The 23,975-nt window shown below is 38.3% G+C and overlaps 3 pseudogenes across 1 annotated transcript in view; 1 reads left to right on the top strand and 2 right to left on the bottom strand.

Moving 5' to 3' along the window:
* Positions 1-23,975, top strand: part of LOC148742938 (delta-1-pyrroline-5-carboxylate synthase-like) — a 595,352-nt pseudogene that overhangs the window by 391,527 nt on the left and 179,850 nt on the right. The gene's annotated exons all lie outside the window — the stretch shown is intronic.
* On the bottom strand, positions 762-1,546 carry LOC148742948 (uncharacterized; annotated as a pseudogene).
* Positions 14,044-21,888, bottom strand: LOC148742947 (uncharacterized; annotated as a pseudogene).

Raw genomic sequence — 23,975 nt, 5'->3', positions numbered from 1 at the left:
TGGACAAATATCAGGGCATTTCTTTCAAGCCGAATAAAAACTACTCTTCATGTAATTGTGATAAGTGACTGATAATTGCTGTGATACCTCCTCTATCAGGTTGCTTAACTTTCATGATGGAGGACATATCCTGGATTTAGATTAAACATTTATCTATCGTATATTTTTGTTCTGCCATTTTCTTCTGCCATTTTCTTCTGCTCAAAGTAAATTTAAACTTTGCAATAATTTGCCGTTAAATGTTTTGGACACCCGACATATTTCGAGAGCCAGCCAATGTTTTTGGATGGTTTCCTAAGCACTCGAGAATATAAAGTTTCTCACGGCTATCAGAGTCAACTTGTGTTGAAAATACTGAGAAGGTGCTCTCGGTTAGTCATGAAATAGAGACTTAGTCAATAGCATTTCTATATGTGAACGATAACTACTAACGTGATTGTTCACATCAACTTATCTCTTATGATGCTTTTGAATAAAGTAAGACGATTAAACACATGATGTTGTAAACCAATTATGTCTAAAGCTTGATTTGTATTTTCTGCAATGGTTCAAGTCATGAAATATTGGTGCGTCGTAATCGCTTTTTATGCCAAGTAAATATTAAAGGGCTATAGAGTGTCCTATTCAAGATAAAAATTTGTGATAATAATTTTGAACGACGTTTCGACCTCGCTGATTTTCATTTTAAGCTGATGACAAGAAAAATATTTTCATCTATGAACTAAATTCAAGACGTGGGAATGATAAAGGCGATAAAATATGGAAATATGTAAACGCTAGGGGTAAAATGGAAGTGATAAAATTACAAAGGAGACAATACGAATAAATTAATATGAGAGTTGACGAAAGTAAAACTATAAATTATACGAAGATACCATAAATTATTATAAAAATAGCTTTGCGCGGATTGGGTCTGACTGTTTGTTCAAGCTTGGCTTAATTTCTTTTATAAAAAGCATCTCCTAAATTAGGCAGTCCAGTTTACTTTTGCATTTCTTCAGGATTTTGAAACTGTGATGTAAGTCACTTGGGGTATGCCCCTGCCGCTCTTTAATGTGGTTCCCGATTGAAGACTGAGACGCTTTATGTTCTTGAGCACGTTGGTAGAGGTGCCGGCATGTGTAGCCGACATAGTCTGCATCGCACAGACCACACTTAAAATAATACACAACGCGCTGCTGATTGATGATGTTGGGCTTCTTTTCCGTTGGTTTTAACTCATATCCGATCTTTCTATTAGTGTACACACGAGAAATGTCAGTTCCAGTTTTTCGGCTTAGATCGCCAAGTTGACTTCGTACGGAATTTGCTGATGTTTGGTCCTTAAAAGGATAATTCGCACGGGTGTTTTTTCCTCGTCAGACGTTTGATTTATCCCTGGATCCCCAGACACTTTTTTCGTGATGAAATCATTAATGGTCGAATGCAGTAGTTGAGTTGGGTACTTGAGTCGCGAGGTTTCGGTGAGATGTTCGCACTCTTGGTGAAAAAATTTCCGATTAGATGACAACTTAAAGGCACGATTTAGCATTGTTTTAAGCAATGATTGTTTATATCTTACGTAGACGTGACTCTGATAATGCAATAACGAGATGCTTTTCATAAAAGAAATTAACCCAAGCTTGAACAAACAGTCAGACTCAATCCGCGCAAAGCTATTTTTATAATAATTTACGGTTACGTATCTTCGTATAATTTATAGTTTTACTTTCGTCATTTCTTATATTAATTTATTCGTACTGTCTCCTTTGTAATTTTATCATTTCCATTTTACGCCTAGCGTTTACATATTTCCATATTTCATCGCCTTTATCATTCCCACGTCTTGAATTTAGTACACATGCGTAAAAATTTTCCTTTCCATTAGCTTGAAAATGACCTCAGCGAGGTCGAAACCTCGTTCAAAATTATTATCACTATTATTTATCTTGAAAAGCTTTTCTAAAAAACTGCTTATCAAGAGTGTCCTATGAGAGTAAATAGACATCGGGGCAGGAGGGTTAAGGTTTATTCACTTTTGAGCGGGAAAAGTGCAAAACCAGGAACTAGGGGAAACGAGTTATCCCCTGGTGCGGAACTGACAAAAGAGAAGTGTAGCAGGTCCAGACATCATTAAAATTTTCTTTTAATTCCTTTAAAGCCGCTGATTTCTAGATGGAGTCGGAGCTAGGAGAACTATTATTCTGGCACTATCTTTTCGAATGGCTGAGTTTCTAAATGTAAGATTTCCAATTCGATTCTTTTTACAATGCTTACGTTAGAGGAAAAAGGCCTCTAAAAGGTGTTTCTCTGACCTGTTTTAAAACTTACTGGGATTGATAATGACTGAAATAAGATTCTGATAAGAAAAGAACCGTCATTTGAAGATAAAGTTAAATATAAACAACAATCATATGAAATACATATATATGAACTGCGGTTATGAAACGTATATGTGCACGATCCTTCGCAGTAAAGCACTATTTAAGCAATAGTGAAAATCAGACCTGAAAAAAATTCAGGCCTGTACGGGATTCGAACCACTGACCTCTGCGATACTAGTGCAGCGCTCTACCAATTGAGCTAACAAGCCAACTGGGAGCAGGCCATCAAATTAATTCGACATAAACCCGTAAGATGATAAATCAAACAACAATCATACGAAATACATATATATGAAGGTCAGTGGTTCGAATCCCGTACAGGCCTGAATTTTTTTTTCAGGTCTGATTTTCACTATTGCTTAAATAGTGCTTTACTGCGAAGGATCGTGCACAAAAACGTTTCATAAACGCAGTTCATATAAATTATATGTATTTCATATGATTGTTGTTTATATTTATCATCTTACGGGTTTATGTCGAATTAATTTGATGGCCTGCTCCCAGTTGGCTTGTTAGCTCAATTGGTAGAGCGCTGCACTAGTATCGCAGAAGTCAGTGGTTCGAATCCCGTACAGGCCTGAATTTTTTTCAGGTCTGATTCTCAGTATTGCTTAAATAGTGCTTTACTGCGAAGGATCGTGCACATATACGTTTCATAACCGCAGTTCATATATATGTATTTCATATGATTGTTGTTTGATTTATAATCTTACGGTTTATGTCGAATTAATTTGATGGCCTGCTCCCAGTTGGCTTGTTAGCTCAATTGGTAGAGCGCTGCACTAGTATCGCAGAGGTCAGTGGTTCGAATCCCGTACAGGCCTGAATTTTTTTCAGGTCTGGTTTTCACTATTGCTTAAATAGTGCTTTACTGCGAAGGATCGTGCACATATACGTAAAGTTAAATATGTCCTTCTGGTCAAGAGGATGTAAACATATATGTGCACGATCCTTCGCAGTAAAGCACTATTTAAGCAATAGTGAAAATCATGTAAACAGTTTATCAGTTATATGCTCCTGGATTGATCCTATAACCTTGAGGTAAAAATAAGGGCTGAAAGCAGTGCGATCGATAGCTATGAGAGTGGGATTTCTATTAAAATTTGTAAGCAAGCTTTACATGGTAAATGTGCGTTACATGTGTTATATAAAGGTGAGTCAACTTGGAATTGTTAGTGAAGACTCCAGGTAGTAGCTCCTTTATTTCATGTTTACTTAAATACCTAAGAACTGGAACTAACTAGATTTAAGATCTCTCCTAAATAGGTAATCATGAATCTAAGAGTGTGTCTAGGTTATTGTGTCCTTTTGACCAATTCTTTTTAATTGACTCAGTGATAAAAAAAGATAACATTTAAAAGTGTTATGAAGTCCCTTCATAAACACAAATATTGCAATAGCAAATCAGTAAATTCATAACATTTTTTAAAACACTAAAATGTTGAGAAAAGAAAACATCGTTCGAAATAGAAAATAACCCTATAAGCTTGTTTTTGGCTTTCTCAACAAATGGCGCGTTTGGAACGAGGCAAACTTTACAGGATTGAAGGATGAATTTTTCTCTTTTCAGCCTTATTTTCGCTAATTGGTAACATTTCGCTCACCTGATGGTAATAAAGCTTTATTTGATTCAATGTCCCCCATCGAATGAAATTTACCTAATTACAAATTATATGAGTCCCCTCCACTAGAAAGAAGAACCCTCTCAACTGTAACTCGTTTTCAACGTGAGGCTCTGTAGCCCGGTTGGCAATAGCGCTGAATTAGTATGTGGGGGGCACGGGTTCAAGTCCCGTTCAAGCCTGAAGTATATCCAGGCTTCAGATACTAGACAAATATCAGGGCATTTCTTTCAAGCCGAATAAAAGCTATTCTTCATTTAATTATGGTAAGTGGCTGATAATTGCTGTGATATCTCTTCTATCAGGTTCCATAACTCTGTTGATGGAGGACATATCCTGGGCCTAGGTTAAACATTTTACATACCGTATATTTTTGTCGTGTCATTTTCTTCTGGCCAACGTAAATTTAACTATTGCAATAATTTTCTGTAAAATGTTTTGGACACCTGACATATTTCGAGAGCCAGTCAATGTTTTTGGATGGTTTGCCAAGCACTCGAGAATATAAAGTTTCTCACGGCTATCAGAGTCAACTTGTGTTGAAAATCCTGAGAAGGTGCATGAAATAGACATTCAGTTAAAAGCTTTCTCTATACGTGGATGATAACTACTAACGTGATTGTTCACATCAACATATCTCTTAGGATCCTTTTGAATAAAGTAAGACGATTGAACATGTGATATTGCAAACCAGTTTTTTCTAAAACTTGATTTGTATTAGCTGGAATGGTTCAACTCATGAAATGTTGTTGCGTCGTAATCGGTTTTTATGCCAAGTAAATATTAAAGGGCTATGAGACTATATAGGCTTTGGGAAGGGAAAGTTGAGGTTATTTAATTTTGCACGGTAAAAAGTGAGAAACCAGAAACACGGGGAAAAGAGCTATCCCCTGGTGTGGAACCGAAAAAAGAGTAAAAACCGACAAAAAACAAACATTTTAAGTCCTTTAGAGGAACTGAGGTCTAGATGGAGCTTGAGTTCAGAGAACTCTAATTCTGGCACCATCTTTTAGAATGGCCGAGTTTTCGAATGTAAGAAGTCCAATTCGATGATATTATTCATTGCTTGCGTTAGGGGAAAAAGGCCAATGTAAGGTGTTCATCTGACCTGCTTTAAAACCTATAGGGATTAATAATGACTGAAATCGGATTGTGATAAAAAATTTAAAAAAAAACCGTAATTATAAGATAAAGTCAAATATGTCCTTTTGATCAAGAGGATATAAACAGTTTATTGGTTATAATCTCCTGGATTGGTACTGTTACCTTGAACTGGGTGAAATAAGGGCTGAAAGTAGTGCAATTGATAACTAAGAGAATGGGATTTTTATTAAAAATTTGGAACCAGGCTTTGGTAAATGTGCGGATTGAAGAATGAATTTTCTCTTTTTAGGCTTATTTCGGCAATTGATAAAATTTTTTTTTTCTGGCTAGCGTAAGTTCAAATTTTGCAATAATTTTTTGTAAAAATGTTTTGGACACCCGACATATTTCGAGAGCCAGTCCATGTTTTTCGGGCTGGTTTGCTAAGCACTCAAGAAGCTAGAGTTTTTCTCGGCTCAACAACGTCAACTTGTATTGAAAATACTGAGAAGGCGCTCTTGTTTTAACGGTTATGAAATAGAAATTCAATCAATAGCATTTTCTATACATGGACGATAAGTATTGACGTATTGTTCACATCAACATATCTTTGAAATCCTTTTGAATAAAGTAAGAGGATTGAACATGTGACATTGTAAAGCAATTATTTCTTAAGCTTGATTTGTATTAGCTGGAATGGTTCAAGTCATGAAATGTTGTTACGTCATAATCGGGTTTTATGCCAGGAGGGAGGGTTGATGTTTATTTATTTTTGAACGAGAAAAGTGCGAAACAAGGAACTATGGGAAAACAGTTATCCACCGGTGGGGAACTGACTAGTATAATAAGTCTAAGCATTGTTAAAAAAAATTTAAGTCCTTTAATTAAAGCAACTGAAGCCTGGATGGAGCTGGAGTTCGGGGAACTATAATTCTGACACCATATCATCTTTTCGAATGGCTGAGATTTTGAATATAACAAGTCCAAGTCGATTATTTTTTACATTGTTTGCGTTAGGGGAAGCCCCTTGCGAAACCATGCAGGAACTAGGGAAAAAGAGTTATCCTCTGGTGCGGGACTGACGATAGAGTAGTGTAGTAAGTCTAAACATCATTTTAAAAATATTTTTCATTCCTTTAAAGCAACTGAAGTCTAGACGGAGCAGGAGTTCGGAGAACTATAACTCTGACACCATCTTTTCGAATGGCTGAGTTTCTGAAGGTAAGAAGACTAATGTGATTATTTTTTACATTGCTTCCGCTAGGGGAAAAGCTTTCGAAAGGTGTTCCTCCGACCTGTTTTAAAACTTACTGGAATTATAATGATTAAAATCAGATAAAAAAGAACCATCTCGTTCAAGCTTATTTACGGAAAAGGCTAAATTTTTAGAAATTACTTAACTACAAGTTATATGAGTCCCCTCCCCTAGAAAGGTGAACCCTCTCAACTGTACCTCGCTTCCAACGTGTGGCTCTGGTGCTCACTTGGTAGTAGCGCTTCATTAGTATCTGGGAGGCACGGGTTCGAATTCCGTTCAAGCCTGAAGTATATCCGGGCTTCAGATAATGGCCAAATATCAGAGCGTTTTTTTCAAGCTGACCAAAAGCTATTCAGGTTGCTAAAGTCTGGTAATGGTGGACATATCCTGGATTTAGGTTAAACATTTTATCTATCGTATATTAATGCTGTGTCATTTTCTTCCGGCCAACGTGGATTTAAATCTTGCAATAATTTTCTCGAAAAATTTTTAGGACACCTGACATAATTCAATGGAGCAAGTCAATGTTTTTGGATGGTTTGCTAAGCACTCGAGAATCTAAACTTTCTCTCGGCTATCAGAGTCAACTTTGTGTTGAAAATACTGAGAAGGTGCTCTCGCTTTGTCATGAAATAGACATTCAGTCAATAGCTTCCTCTATGCGTGGATGATAACTACTAACGTGATTGTTCACATCAACATATCTCTTATGATGCTTTTGAATAAAGTAAGACGATTGAACATGTGATGTTGTAAACAAGTTTTTTCTAAACCTTGATTTTTATTGGCTGGAATGGTTCAACTCATGAAATGTTGTTGCGTCGTAATCGGTTCTTATGCCAAATAAATATTAAAGGGCTATGAGATTATATAGGCTTGGGGGAGGGAAAGTTGAGGTTATTTATTTTTGCACGGCAAAAAGTGAGAAACCAGAAACATGGGGAAAAGAGTTATCCCCTGGTGTGGAACCGACAAAAGAGTAGTGTAATAAGTCTAAGCATCACGAAAAAAAAAAAAACACATTTTAGGTCCTATAGAGCAACTGAGGTCTAGATGGAGCTTGAGTTCGGAGAACTATAATTCTGACACCATCTTTTAGAATGGCTGAGTTTCCGAATGTAAGAAGTCCAATTCGACAACTTTTTGAATTGCTTACATTAGGGGAAAAAGGCCTATGAAAGGTGTTCCTCTGACCTGTTTTAAAACCTACAGGGATTATGAATGACTGAAATCAGATTGTGATAAAAAAAAAAGAACCGTAATTTGAAGATAAGTTACATATGTTCATTTAATCACGAGGATATAAACAATTTATTGGTTTATTGGTTATAATCTCCTGGATTGATACTGTTACCCTTGAACTGGGTGAAATAAGGGCTGAAAGTAGTGCAATTGATAACTAAGAGAATGAGATTTTTATCAAAATTTGGAACCCAGCTTTGATAAATAAGCGGGTTGAAGAATGAATTTTCTCTTTTCAGGTTCATTTTCGGCAATTGCTAAGATTTTTAGCTGACCTGCTAGTAATAAAGCTTTATTTGATTGTCAATACCGCCGATGAAATGAAATTTACCTAATTACAAATTATATGAGTCCCCTCCACGAAAAAGAAGAACCTCCTCAACTGTGCCTCGCTTTCAACGTGTGGCTCTTTAGCTCAGTTGATAGTAGCGCTGGGAGGCACGAGTTCGAATCCCGTTTAAGCCTAAAGTATATCCAGGCTTCAGATAATGGACAAATATCAGAGCAATTCTGTCAAGCAGAATAAAATCTGTTCTTCATGTAATTATGATAAAGGACTCATAATTACGATAATAGCTTCGCTATCAGGTTGCTAAAGTCTGTGTGTGGAGGACATATCCCGGATTTAGGTTAAACATTCCGGACAACATAAATTTCAATTTTTCGATAATTTTCCGTAAAATGTTTTGGACACCCGACATATTTCGAGAGCCAGTCAATGTTTTTGAGTGGTTTGCGAGGCACTCAACAAGCTAGCGTTACTTTCGGCTATCGCCTTGCGCAACTTTTACGCTTCTTACTTTTGTGCTTAACAACCTCCCGCGTGCATCCAAAACTCAATAGTGTGCGCTATGGTGTTCACCATTTGTTAAATTTGATTTTCAATCTGTGGGTTAAAAGAGAATATTTCATCGCGAATTCACAGATTAATGACGTGCATAAAAATTAACCCGCTTTTTCGACGATAACCTGTTTTAAATGATTTATTGTCTGCACTTTTAAAAATATTTGGAGGACGATGAACACAATATTCTCATTTGACTTGACAATATGACTGGATATTTGTTTTTAAATAACATAAGTGTTCCTTGAAGCTCGCAGTTTCCTTCGAGCATCGCTCGCTGTTGATTTTCTTTCTCCTTTTCTTAAAACAGACAAATATCGGAGCATTCTTCGGGCCTGACGGAAGTTATTGTACATATAATTATAATATATGACTGATAGTCGCGGTGCTTTGGAAAACTTCAGATGGTAGCTCCTGCATATGGTTGTCTCAAGTCTGTAGTTGGAGGGCATATCCTGGATTTCGGTTCAACAGTTTATCATTCGTGTATTTCTTTGTGTCAATTTCTATTTGGACAGAGTAAATTTGCATTTTTCCGATAATTTTTCGTAAAAAGTTTGGGACGCCCGATACATTTCGAGAACCAGCCATTGTTTACCAATTCATGTGATAGTTTACAGCTCCATGAATATTTTAATTTTGCTACAAATTGTGATCAGTTGTACCCGCGCTAGTAGTTCCAACCAGTCTTCATAAGCAAGACAATGGCTGCATGCTACTGCATAACAGTTTTGACCGCGGATAGGTTTCCACTCCCCCTACAGGTCCAAGTCATGAGATTTTGTGACGGTTCCATAGGCTTTTGTGTGTCACGCAGATATTTAAGAGTCAAAGAGGGGAGCAGTGAGGAGGAAGCTAGAGTTTATCTATTGTATTATACAAATAAACTCAAATTTCCTTTTGAATGGCCTTGTTTTGAACCCTGCAACGTTCGTTTAAAGGCGTCTCTTTGAACAGTGGTACAGTAGTGTGAAATACGAACCGACAAATGCATTACTTTCCATACAGTTAACTCAGTGTTGTTATCGAAGACTCCAGGTAGTAACACTTTTCTTCGATTGAAATTAAAGTAACTACGAACAGGATATATTCTTGATCTAATGTATTTTCTGAGTTATTAAAAACTAGGCTTTTTAAACTCTAATACAATTTAAGAGACCACATGATGCTCTTATTACGTAAGGTAAATAATGTAAACTTACTTCCGGGTGACTTAGTAAGGCTTCCGGTAACCAACAATTTTTCAAGCTCATAAGAATGATTAGCTTTAAAGCTTTAATCCTCATTGCATGTTTTATGAGCCCTTGGGCAATTAAAATTTGGAACCAAAATTTTGTAACTACGCGAGCTGAGATGTTTTATATATGTACTTGGGTCTGTATAAGTCACTTAAAAATGTGTGTCTTGGAATAAGCGATGCATGTTTTTTACTCACAGTTGAATCAACTTGGTGTTGTAGCTGAAGACTCCACGTGGTAGCTCTGCTATCTGATTCCTGCCTAAGTACCTTCGCAAAGGATATACCAAGAATGATAGGTTTTACCTAAGTTTGTGAACCAATCAGAGTCAACTTGTGTTTCAAATACTAAGAAGGTGCTCTAGGTTCATCAGGAATTAGAGACTTGATCAATAGCGTGTTCTATACGGGGATGATAATTACTAATGTAATAGTTCACATCAACATATTTGTTGTGATCCTTGGAGCTTGTTTGTATACTGACAGTCATTTATTGAAAGTTTTACTAGTGTTGCTGATAATGAAGTAAGACGATTGAACATGTAATATTTGTCATTGAACATAAGTTGTTGAAGCTCGAAGTTTTCCCCGAGCCTCGCTCTTTGTTCATTTTTCGGAACAAATAACAGACAAATATCGGAGAGTTTCTTCCGGCTAAATGGAAGTTATTGCTCATATAATTATGATAAATGACTGGTAGTTGCTGTCTATTGAAATAATTCAGGTGTTAGCTCCTCAATCAGGTTGTCTCAAGTCTGCAGATGGAGGATATATCCTGGATTTAGGTTGAACGTTTGATCTCATCTGTTTTTGTTCTGTATTTTCTATCTGGCTAAGGAAAACTTAAAATTTTGCGATAAAATTTTTTGACACCAGATACTGTTGGAGACCCATTTAATGTTTAGCAAGACATGTGATTGTTTATAGCACCCTTACTATCTTCATTCTCGCCACTAGTCGTAAGCAGTAGTACCAGTCCTACTCGGTTTGAACCCGTCTTCCTGGAGGAAAACGCTGACCAAATAATATTCATAACAGTTTGGTCCGCGACTAAGTTTGCACTCGCCTTTCAGGTACAAGTGATGAGATTTTGTGACGGCTTCATTAGCTTTTGTGCGCCACGCAGATATTTAAAAGTCAAAGTCGGAAGGAGGGAGGAGGTAGTTAGAATCTATCTAGTTTGCTACACCTGTTAAATCCAAATTTCTTTTTCAATAGCTGAGCTTTGAACCCTCTAAGGCTCTGTAAAATGCATGTATAAACAACAGCCTGCATTGAGTGGGAAAATATGCTCGTATATTTGTCCTTAAACACTTTCTGTTCCTCTCAAGCGTGTGATGGAATCTGTATTAGTCCCTTTAACAAGCAATATCTTTAACTCAAATTTTGAAAAGATGAAACGGATCGACTTTCTTAGTGATCATGACGAGTCGAGTCGATCCGTGCAAATCATGTCGATTCGTCAACATTGAACACCTCAAGTTAACGCTTACTTGTGTATTGTCTTCTTCTGTGATTCGTCAACACTGAATACCCCAAGTTAAGGCTTAGGTATGTGTTGTCTTTTTTTTGTAATCGACTCCCGGTGACACAGATCGACTTTCTTAATGACGAGTCGAGTTGATCCGTGCGAATCATGTCGATTCGTTGACATTTTTTATCTCTGTATTCTACATAATATTATGAAAATGGACTTCTGGCCTTTTCACGCCCTTGAGATCAAACCTGGTTACTGCTGTAAAGATCTATGCCTAGACAATAAGGGAGTATCAAGGTCCAAAATGGTGAATGATTGAAAAATTCAACAATATTCTAATGTTTTCCGATATCTGGAAACGGAGGGCAAATTCTCAAATAAACTCTAGAAAAGCTCTATTTCCATTGCATGTTATCCAGCGCCAGGAAAGTACCAATGAATTATTTGTTTTCCTGAATGTTTTTCTATAGTTTTCCCGTAAGCGCGAACCCTGCATTTTCAAAGCGTCTCCCACAGAATAACTAACGGTGAATGCCATGAAAACATGATATTACTTTGTGATTGCCTTCCTACTCCACCAAAACGCTGGTGTATAGCTTGTTTTCCTGAACGTTTTACTATGGTTTTCCCGAACGCACGAATGCTGGATTTCAGTTTCCAAATGTTTTACAGCAGAATCGTCCACGGAATCATAATGTTTGTTTATTGTTTTCCTGCTCCACGAAAACGCTAGTTTATAGCTTTTTTTCCTGAACCTTTATTTATAGTTTTCCCGAATGCGCGAACGCTGCATTTGCCAAGTATTTTTTCACATAATCACTAACGAACGTAATCAAGCAATGAAAAATTGTTGTTCGTCTATTGTTTGCCTGCTCTGTAGAAACACTCGTCAACAGCTTACATTGCTTTCCTATATGTTTTCTGTAGTTTACGTGAACGCACAAGCGCTGCATTTTCCAATGGTTTTTACACAGAACTACTGAAAGTGAACGACAAGAAAACGCGATGGTCGTCCATTGTTTTCTTGCTCCAAGGAGAGGCTAATGAATAGTTCGTTTTCCGGAACGTTTTCCTGCTGCTTTCCTACGCGTCCGAACAATGCTTTTTTTAAGTGTTTTATCCGAGAAACGCTGACGGTCAACGCCATGAATATAAGATGTCCGTCTATCGTGATCGTTTTTTCCTGCTCCATGAAAATGCCAATGGATGTCTTGTCTAATATTTAGAATATTGACCACGATTGGGTCATTTGAGGCAATTTAGTTATTGGAGCCGTGTGGATCATTTGAGGAAATTGAGCTTATTGGGTCCTCTCAGGCAGTTGGGTCACTTGCACTAATTGGGTCGAACAGCGATTAACCAAGCGGCGATAAACGCGAGAAAACGCATGCCTTGCACGAATTCACCGTTGCTGAAAACATCGGGAAATGGATGCTTTCGACTGGCTAACTCCAGTGAACATAACGTTAGAGTACCCAAGACGACTTGTTAGCATGCATATTTTGTTTCCCAATTCATGCCTACTCTGGGGCCTTAACTCGCCGTAACTTTGGGCGACTTTGGGCAATTTAAGGCGACTTGAGCAAAATTGGCAAAGAGAACATTACAACTTTAGGCGATTTAAGTCCACTTAAAGTGACTTAAGGTAATTCCCTTGAAATTGTACTACTTTCAAACCTTTTTTTTTTAACTTGGTTTAATTAACATTCATGACATAAACATTAAAAAAATTCAATAAAAAAATGGGGTGACCATGCTTGTTTACTCATCAGCAGGCTCTTAAAATGGGGCATTTTTACTGGTTGTGCATTACAAATTTGAATCACCTTCATACAGAGTTTAGCCTTGGTAACTTGAAAGACACAAAATGTTATTTTGAAATTAAAGCTTCTTTTATTAAAATAAGTAGCATTGCTTCTTTTTAGCTGTTTTTGATTGCCTGGTTGTGGGGATTTTGCACTTTTTTGGACAGTTTCGTGGTTACCTTTAAGTCTCTGCCTTGGCCAAAATACACCAAGTGCAGAATTATTTTCCAAAAAGCTCAAGTTCCACTATCAAACTTTTTTCTTCTTCAAACATTTTCTTTATTAGACTGTTCATAGCAAATACCTGAAAAAAAAATCAGGTGTCACAGTGCTTGTCTCCTCACAAACTGCCGTGGCAGGTGGACGTTGTTTTGAGATGGTAGTCAGGATCAATCAGGATGGAAGGTTTGCACGGTGGGGACTGGGACGAGACACAAATAGTGCCTATCATGTCCGAAGTATGCACCCGGGACTAAGCTTGTCTTCGGTTGTTTTTATGTGTTTGATATCGCCAACACAGAAATTCAGACTTGGAAAGCGTGAAAAAGTAACAAAGATTAGGTAAGTCAAGATTTGATGAGATTTTTAAGCTATAAACCTTTAGTTGAAAATGTTTTGTAGCGCTGGCGTTTTAATTCCAGTGAGCTGGGGTTCGATATTTTTGGCTTTGGGGCAATAAAGACTTGACAAGGAAACTTGAAGAAAAGACTGTTGATTGCTATTCTTTGTATGTTTTCTTGTTTGGTTTCTATACACAGCAAAATGGGAATTCTTCACCCATCACTCTAACGTGAGTTTTTAATTAAAAAATATTTAAAGAGGGAATTGGAGCCCAGCTCGGCATAGCGGTTTTCCGTGAGGCCCTCAAAATTAACAATGTATAGAATAAGTAATCACGTAAATAATAAGTCAAAACTCACGGTGGAAATATGAAATATCTAAAAGTGATATATACAGTACAATGTAGTATACTCTGAAAAATACAAACTGAACTTTAAAATGTGCTTTTTATACTTCAAAACCACACTTCAATGTCTCACTGGTCCTCATTCTGACTACCACGTGTTCCATGCAAAAATTATTTCAAAACACGAATTACACAAATCACAATCTTAATTTGCATTATCTATAGAGTACATACATATTTGTGCCAGCACCCGCTTGTTTGAGGAGACTCTGGATTTGTTGTCAAACCTCTCCATCAGAACTTGCTTCACCCCTCCTTCCTTGCCTCTTTGGCATATCACTTGTAGGTGAGGGAGACCCAAAGCTGAGCTTGTACACTTAATGGCCATTGAGGCTGAAATGTACTTCTCTCTAACTAATGGCTACAGGGTATTAACCAGAAGTTTCTTTTCTTTTAAGAGCTTCTGATAGGATGCCACCCATGAAACTTTGAAGCTGTGCTTTTGTACATGTAGCAGTTTGACATTTAGAAACTTGTTCACCAGCTGGTAGAGTGTTTGCACATCTGCAAGAGCATTGTGAGCTTCATAGGATTTACAGAGAATATCTTGTACAAGGTTTTCTTGGCTATAGGATTTCCTCTCAGGAAGTAATTCCTTGAATGCTGGAAGAGAGTCTGTAAAGCCAGGAACTGTTTTGACTAAGTCATCCATTACTCCATTTTTCTCTGCTGCTTGCACCAAGAACCTGGCATCAAAGGATTTGCAATTGTGTACAACTAAAATGCAAGGCATTCTTGATTTTCAATTTTCAATGAAGGTCTTCAGGGCCACATCAGTTGCAATGGCATCAGTGATTGGCTTCCCATCATAAAACAGTATTCCTCTTTGGAGGGTAAGTTTGTTCACAGCAGATACTTCTGGTGATATTACATTACAAGGGTTCATATGAATAGAGAACTCATCTTTACCATCTGTTGCTGCAATTTGTAGGATTTCAGCATCATTACCTGTTTTACGATATTGTAATCCGATATTGTAATTTATAATAAAGACATTACAAAGAAAAATGTAATAAAAAAGCTTAGTGCATCTATGCAGAGTATATCTAAAATAAAAATAGGAGTGATTTCTGAATACCTGTCCTGCTAATTTGCATCTCACCTATTTTCTTTAAGAACAAGGCATGATAAAACAGAGGAATCTATCAGGATATGTATTCAGCAATCTAGCAAAATAGAAAAACAATTTCATCATGAAATATAATTATTCTCTAAAATGCAATTCAGAAATACCCTGCTAAGACAAACATCGTTATATTCACTTTGTTACTTTTTTGCTAAACTCCACCCTGCAAACTAAGCTAATTACCCCTTCCAGATGTTTCCAAATCAAATATGATTTGATGGTAGTCTTTGGTTAATGATACTTTCTCAATCTTTGAGGCTGCAGCTGGTGCTGAAATTTCCTGAGCAGCATCGTGTCCATCAAAGCCCATTCCACCACTATACTGTTGTCCTTCTATATTCTCAAGCTGTTTTGTCTTTTTCAACCGCTTCTTTTTCTTCTCAATTCTTTTCTTCTTGTACTCTCTTGTTTTCTGTTTCTCTTTCAAACTTAGAGTTTTCTTGTCCATTTTCTTTGCAAACTTTAAAGAAATGGAACCTGCAAATAGTTGTGTCTTCATGAAAGCATAAGAGAAATTCACCAGTCTTAGTGAAAACCATATTCTAAATTATAATATAGTGATGTTTTATTTGTTTTTTTTTTCTTTTGTGAGTTATGATATGCAAGGTACTGGTAGTACAACACTGGACATGGTGGATAATGTGTAATGTTCAAATTATGGATCTCACAAATTGGGAAGTGTAGAAAATGCTCATAATATTATATCTGCTCACCTGAGAAACATTAGATTGGCCTGAGTTCTTTTGGCCAACAGCACATGCAACACTGGAAGTCATTGCTTTCACTAGATCCGTAGTGTCTGATCTTTGGAGTTTGCTTTCTATAGTGTTAGTGAGTGCTTCATTTACCTGGTTTGACCAGCTAGCTTCTTGGCATTTGAAGCATAAATCTAAATTGAGGAGAGAAATGATTTTTATTCACTAAAATTTGGTATCTCATAAAAGCTTGTGAAACTGAGAAAGAGGTTGATAGTCCCCTAACACTTATAACTTTATCCCTTGCAGTTATTAATTAGAATACAATCATAAGCACTAACACTATTTTCTAAGAGTTGTGTTCCTCTACTACATGTAAAATGGTGGGAATTGGGAATTTGTGAGGAGCGAGCTGTTCCACCATACATGTACACTGTACTTACTTCTAGGATCTTTTCCAGAGACTGCCTCAAGCTTTTGTCCATCAGATCCTTGCCATGGGGAAGGCCTCTGTGTTTGTAGGATGCAGAATTTTTTAAGTAGCTACACCAGTTGCTACAGGAAGAATGGTCGCCATAACCATGGGGCACAATAGACTTCAGACCATTTCGCACACCTTCTTCATCGTCCTTACTCTGCTTTAGTGCATAACCAAAGCATCGCTGGAAATACTGTATCACCATATCTGTCAGGCTTTGTTTTGGGTCTTGATGCTGTATAGTGAGCTACCAAAGGATCTTTCAGCATGGACTACGTCTGACCATTTTTCAACCTCATGCTCAACATTTTTCCTCACTTTGCTTATGGTGGACGAGTCATCATCCCCAACAAGAACAGATACAACTACATTTTTTTCTCCACAACTGTTAAGCAGAGTAAAACCACAAAAATTAATTTTTTTGCCATAAAAAGTGAGGGCATTCAAACTACACCAAGGCATTATCTTAAAGTATTTTCTTTTCTGCATTTTCATGTTTGCTTTCTTGTCAAATTTTGAATTCTTATTACCAAGGGTGTAAGGTATTGTAAGACTTTCCACTGTTTATGGCTCAAGTGTCATTACTGTAACACTGATATCATAAGAACAGATTCCACAAGTCTCTCTTTGCAGCAATAAGCTGTGAATTTAACATGTTAACAACTATTATTATAATTGTTATTTTATTTTTTATTTTTACTCTTACATACCTGGTTAGTAATTACCTTTTGACTAGATCAACACAACCATCAGCTTCCATAGCTTTTGATGAGCCTTCCCAGTTGAGCCTGCAGTCAGGTACGCAAGGCTCTTTTGACTGTCTGCTGGCAGTTTCACATGTTGCACACCTTTACAAAAGACATTGTGAGTAAAGGTCCTGGGTAACACTTTCAATAGGAGGCAAATATGGGTGAGGTCATATGTCGACTGATTCTGTACTTTTTTGGTCAAATTGCAAAAAAACCATAGCTCTTGTTGTTTACAACAAGGTGCTAGTAGACAAAATATATGTATATATATTGCCTTTTTGACCTTGACCCATTTAGGCCAACCATGGAGCCAACACCTAGTGGTGAAAGTAAGGATATATTTTATTCATTTGTTTAATTAACTTTGACTATTGGCTGACACGAGAACTGTCAGCAAGCTAAAGAACAATCCGGAGAAAAAAATAGCAGCTTTCTATGAAAATGCATATCCAAATGCCCCCTTTTCAATTCTTTCAAATGTAGAGTTTGCAGTGTACCTGTTAGGCTGTTGTGGGCTTTTCCCCTTTTTTGCCATCCTATGTCATATGACACTCCTGTCTCCACATTTTCCTCTTCACTATCATCTTTCCTCAGGTTTCTTTCACTTTCTAAACTTTCCAGACATGATTCCTTTACCAACTTTTCAATTTGGGGCCCTACTTCCCTCTCTTGAGCCTTCAGCGTGGACTCTCCAAGTGATGGTATATTAATGGATGACAACAACTCGCTTACGTGGGTAGGACCCATTCCTGCGTGCAGCATCCCTATAAATGTGTCCATTCAACATATCAAGAAATTGGCTAGATGTTAAATGGATGCTGGAAAACAATATCTTTAGCAACGTTAAATGTGAACAAACCTGCAGCTAGCTTTGTGTTTACATTAAAGATTGGTCTCCCTCGTGTTGTTCCGGTACTACGGTGGGTCTTGTTTGTTCGAACGATATTTGTCTCTCCATACTCATAGTTTGAACAGCATATGTAGAGTAGTGATCCTAGCCCAGACACTGTTTCTTTTATGGAGTCGGAGAGCCATAGAGCTGTTCCACAGGCTTCAGAGCCTCCATCCACAGCCTCAGCGAGGACATTTAATTCTACAACTAGACGGCCGCGAAGTGGAAATCCACTGCAGACATCCGGATCACGCACACTCTTTTCATTTTCTTGTTTTTCAAGAGAAAACCAGGAAGCTTTCAGCCAATCTGCGGCATCCTTATTGCGAATAAAAGCTTTTACTTTGCAAAAGCGGCCCTTAAGTCCTTCCCACGCTAGCGGAAGAACGGCCGCCTTCTTGGATATCGCAATGTTATGCGCAGAAGCGGTTGCGCAGTGCAAAACAAGAAGGTCTTTTAGCACTACTGTACTGTTGTCATGGAAACAGATAATGCCTGACGAACCCCCTTAAAATATTGCCCTCACATAGTGTTATGCATATGTCAAGTCATTATGATGATGATAAGTTTGACAGTCCTGATATCTTTTACTGATTGGTATTTGCTGTTAATTGTGGAAAACCCTTTCGAGCCTCCTGAAGTAAATTTGTCCTCCTGCTGAAGAATTGTTTATAGGTATTGTGGTTGATGCTGTAACCTTTGACTGGGTAAATTATACTCTGTTCAACTCACATGCTCTAACAACCATGCCACTCTCTTTCAATTGCATAATTATTATGGGTGTCGAAGACCTCTCAGCTTAAACACCTCAGACTCAGCTTTAACAAAAATTGCATCCTTACAAACTGTTTCTGATGCAAGAAATCAAAGAAGCAGCTTAGAACCGAAGTTAATGAGATTGCACTGTTAATAAAGACATTTGAGGTCATAAGAAATACCTAAGAAATGGAAGTAAATTAAATTGAACATGTACTTAACGTGTAATTATGATCCCCAGACTGATTCTGTGTTATTGTGTCCTTTAGAAAAGAGCTTGGGAACTAGAACTAATTAAAAGTTTTTGGAGGTAGCATTTTATAAAAAAGGGAAAGTGATTTATTAGGGTTTCTTGATCACGAGGAAAGTGGGAAATCACGCATATATTTAGTTTATCTTTCTTTTGCTTCATTAACACATGTACATTTTGCTAGCCAATGTAATGAGAGGTGTTTTCATTTTAATCAGAGGCAGTTGCACTTTCCATTGACCCCTTCAATTGCAATTTTGAGAAGCGGAAGAAGCAGCAGTGGGTAAGTCTACCCGGTTTTCAACTCTAAAAGTTATCACAAGGAAGTTTTTGTGTTTGAACCTTCGAAGCCTAAAAGTATATAGTACAAAGATAAGTGGGCTGTTCATGTTTTTGAAATTGAAAGGTTGCACGTGACAAAAGAGTTCCTTTTTACTAGATCTGGATAGTGTGTTCAAAGATTATGATTTTCACCGAGTGCAAAGTCTTGAAGAAAGGTTGGAAGGCCTGGACACCTTTACCCAAAACTTCTGGCTTACAAAGTTCGTCTGTACAAACGACCAAGCACTTGTTCAAGTACTGCATTCTTTGGCAAATTGATTTCCAACCACGCTTGCTCATCTGCGTTGTTTACTGGGGGTATCAAGGTTCGAAATGGTGAATGACTGAAAAATTTAACATTATACCAACGCTTTCAGATATCTGGAAACGGACGGAAAATTCATTGTTCCCTCTCAGTAAAGCTGAAGAAAAGCACGATGTTCATCGCATGTTATTCAGCACCAGGAAAATACCAATTAATAGCTGTTTTCCTTACTGTTTTTCTCAAGTGTTCCCGTGCAAGCGTCTTCTAACAATAACTAATGGTGAATGCCATGAAAACATGATATTTGGGATATTGTTTTCCTGCTCCACGAAAACGCTGGTATATAGCTTGTTTTCCTAAATGTTTTACTATAGTTTTCCCGAGCGCACGAAAGCTGGATTTCAGTTTCCAAGCGTATTACCGCAGAATTACCAACGGTGAATGCCATTAAAACATGAGGTTTGATGACTATGAGAGCGATCTTCGCAGTAACAAACACGACTTAAGAGTGAGTGTCAGCAAGAATCAAACAAAATCGGAAACTAGCGGCAAAAATGTGAAAAGCGAAATTTGCTCAAAATCCGGCTACTAATATAGGAAAATTCATTACCTGACTCGTGAATTCCGCGTCAGTTAAATTGCACGCGAAAACCAATATCGTACGAATCGCTTATCGATTTTGAAGCGCCATTTAACTGACGAGGAATTCACGACTCAGGTAATGAGTTTTCCTTAAATCGCACAACTGAATGAGAATAAGAAAACAAGAAATTAAATCAGCAATATTATTGTTTGTTTACTATCCCGAGCGCGCGCTCTAGAAAGCCGTTTCAAAGCCAACTTATGGAGCTACTCATCGCTATGTGGTTCATTTCTCGAATAGATTTTTGTTTTGGCGGAAAATGGCGATACTAGATTTCAGGGCCAGATGTGAGCAAATTAGGCTTGGAAATTAGCATTTATCAAGAAAACCTTATGCTTTAAATAAATAACCAGAAGATATGCAAATGGAATCAGCTTATTTCACAACTTTCCCAGGTTTTGCACTGTAATTTCTGACATTTGAAAAGAAATCTGACATTGTGCGACTCCATTTTGAAACTTGGAATTAAGTTACTGCTTTTGATTGTCAGTAGCCTTTGTACTACGGGACTGTGTCGATTCCAGTGCCCATCCCATCGGAAGAGTAGTGGGCACAGTTGGTAGTGATGGTTTACTACCTTCTAGGACCGTTGGGCATTTACTCGCGCCACAATCCAGATTAGTCGCGTATTCTGTCGTGGCCTTGTCAAAAAGCGTTTCATACTCTAGAACACGCTTGTGCTTTCCATAGCCCAAGTGTTGAACCAGCGAGGCATCCCGTATAAACGTCTTGACACGTCCCTCTTCTACGCATGTAAATAATGGACAATTGTTAGCAACATCAACATCAACGCCTGACTCATCTGAAGACTCGTCTACACAATTGGAGTTGCCTTCTATATCAGTTGGGGGGGGGGGGGGTTCGGCCACCTATTCATCTGGGTACTACTGGAAGAAAGCTTGTGATAGTCTCCATGGTCGAGGGCCTGTTCTCCATCGTCGGCAGTTCCGATTGTTCAGGGACATCGCGGATTGTCCAGGGAATACTTTTTCCAGGGCCAGTGTCGTAGGCTCTCCACGTTCTTATCCCTTCCTGGCCGTAGCAAAGGTTTCTGACAAAACTCACTTTCTCCCACTTGAAACTCTTGATGGATGGAGCGTTGGGAGGACTGCACACTTTCAAAATTACGCCGCGCACACCCCTGGAAGACTCCATAGCTTCTTTCATCTATGCAGTAATGTCAATGTCGTGTCCAGAATTCAGATATTTCGCCATGTGTGACTTTATAGTGGCTTCCTTGCGATCGCAAGTGCCTTTTCCTCGACTCCCTGTGGCTCAGAAAAGTCAATCCGAGAGATCTGAAGGTCATGACGTTTGCAATCTGAGGAGCTGTAATCAGAGTCTGCGCACAATGATAACATCCAGCGTTGTAGCCTCGAATATAGATGGTCTGTAGTTCTGGCATAATAGTATTCAGTTGAATAAAGACGTCATCAAGTATGGCTGACACCGAGCTACTGTCTTGGGCGGTAGCACTCTCAAACACATGAAGGAATGCCATCATCTCCATTTCTCCGCTGTTGCATTTAATCGCCACTACTATATGCCACGATATCTTTTATCAAACCAATCCGACTGGCTTTCCCAGAACTTACGTGGAAGATATTTCATCACCCAGTCAAATACTAGAAAAATGAACGGGGCACTGAGGCCGCTCATGATGTCCAGTCTGCATTCATTCTGATTTATAGACCGCAATAAATGGGCTTTCCAGCACTCAATACTCTGTTTGGCTTGGGAAATAACAAAAGACAGTTCTTCTTTTTTATTGTCCGAGCATTCAGCTGTTTCTAAGCCTTCCTCAATCTCCCTCATGATAAACGAGACAAGCAAGCAGCAGTCACAGTTGTCACAATGGGCGTGGCCACAAGTCACGGAATAATTTGGGTCGTCAGGATCACTTAGAGCATATGCTCTACAGTGGTCACGGACAGCGGAGCTTTTGAAAACATGAACCTGAGAATAAATTCACCATTTTCGAAATTCCTTGAACCGCTTTTCCATTTGCTCCCTGTTGGGATAAGATTTGTGGCACACAGCACGTGGAAGTGTCTCGCCGCCAGCCAGGTCAGAGTTCACGCCAGTGGTGTGGGCAGATTGTGTCTAAGCTCTGCGTCTCGTTCTCGCGGAAAACACCCACTCTAGCATGTATAATTTCACTTTCCGTTTTCACTCCAGAAAATGACTAGTGAGAACAGTGATTCGAAATATCCTTTGAGCAATTGCGTAAAGTAACAATTTCAAGGCTCTTGCTTTTATCTAAACACGGAGGGCGGACAGTAAAAACTGATCCTGAAAATTACCTCTTTTTTAATTAACTGCGTACCGGCAGCTTAACTATGATTCAACGCAATGAATATAAAAGAAAACGCTTTGTCCGCAAGCCGAAGGGAACAAGAAAGTGTAACTTCACACCTTTTTACGTTTGAGTGACCTCACTTTTCCTTCGTAATCTTAGCATTGTAACAGTGAAAGAAGGCTCTATCCCTCCGCTTTCTCCCCTTCCCTCGATTTCGTTAACGCCATTTATGACCTGCCATGCGATTATAAAAGTTAAAAAGAGAGCGTTTTTTTTCTGCCTATTATTGTAGTGACCTGTTGTAGTCACACTCAGTCAACGTTTATAAATAAAGGGAGGCGGCAAGCGGGCAGATTTTATAAGGGTATTCTTCTAAAGTTCAACAATAGCATAAAAAGGCTCGCAAACGTAATCCGGAGTCAAAACTCGCTTTCTACAGTTTGCGACTGGGCGTAAAGCTAACACTGTGAGTAAGATTTACGAAGTCTCCATAGTATTCGACAAGCGCACATAGCCTACACTTAACTCCCGAGAAGAATACATCGAATTCGCGGACCTATTGTTCTAACGCCTCCCATACCACACTGTAGCCCCTCACAGTGACACTAACTCATTAGTATAGTGACACCTTTCTCCCTTTTTTTCATCCCTTGCGGAATATTCTATCTTACCCGTCCCTGATGATGCCGTTGAGCGGCGAAAGCTCGGACTTTTACGATACGATACTTACAATATTTGACAGTAATTCAAGGCCGCATTAGTGTTCTTATTGTTCTCATTTTAAAGACGCCTTTAGCTTTGCAAAGTGCAAGGTTAAAAGCTCATTGTTTGTGATTTAGTGGTTTTCTTAATTCGTGGGTAGAAGAATTTTTTGAACTTGATGAGCACATTGTTTTCCACGTAGTCTGTCGCTTTGCGCGCCAAACGAAGGATAAATATGTTCTTTCAAACTATCTGTGCCCTGCCCGAAAAGTGACATCACTCAAACGTAAGAAGGTGTGAAATCACTCTTTCTTTGTTCCTGAGGCTTGACAACAACAGCACTGTTTCTATTACATTCCTTGCGTCAGTGGTTGAAAAAAGAACGCACGCAGTTTTCTTTCCTTTTTTTTTTCAGGATCAGGTTTTTTTTGCCTGCCCTCTGTTTATTTTAAAACGGCGTCGCGTGGGCAAAACAAAAAGAAATTTAAAACAACAAATTTAACGCGAATGGAAAACAGATCGCTCCCGGCCCAGCTTTCCGAGAACGCTTGCGCGCAATAACATGACTGGAGTAAATTACTTTTACTGATAAAATACGTCGTAAACTTTATATTTCATGCATATTTTATTTATGTGCTGTGTACTGGAGTGGAGCATTACACGTTGGGACTTTATTGCATGCGATTAGCTTACGCCATGATTACAATTCGAATCGCGTACTGTGAATCAACGTAACAGACGCGTCCTCTCGAGGTACCGACATTTACTAACTCACCCCCCTGCTGATCTGTCTGTGTTTTCCCTAGTAGGCTCCCGTGGGGAACCAAACTGTCATCATTGAAAATTTGCGAACTAGAGCCGAGTTAAACCGAGTCTAAGTTCGCGTCACCGAAGAGAAAAA

The sequence above is a fragment of the Stylophora pistillata genome, chromosome 1 (genome assembly GCF_964205215.1).
Source record: "Stylophora pistillata chromosome 1, jaStyPist1.2, whole genome shotgun sequence".
Lineage (NCBI taxonomy): Eukaryota > Metazoa > Cnidaria > Anthozoa > Scleractinia > Pocilloporidae > Stylophora > Stylophora pistillata.
The sequence above is the reverse complement of the archived record's forward strand: the minus strand, read 5'-3'. Positions and strand labels throughout refer to the sequence as shown.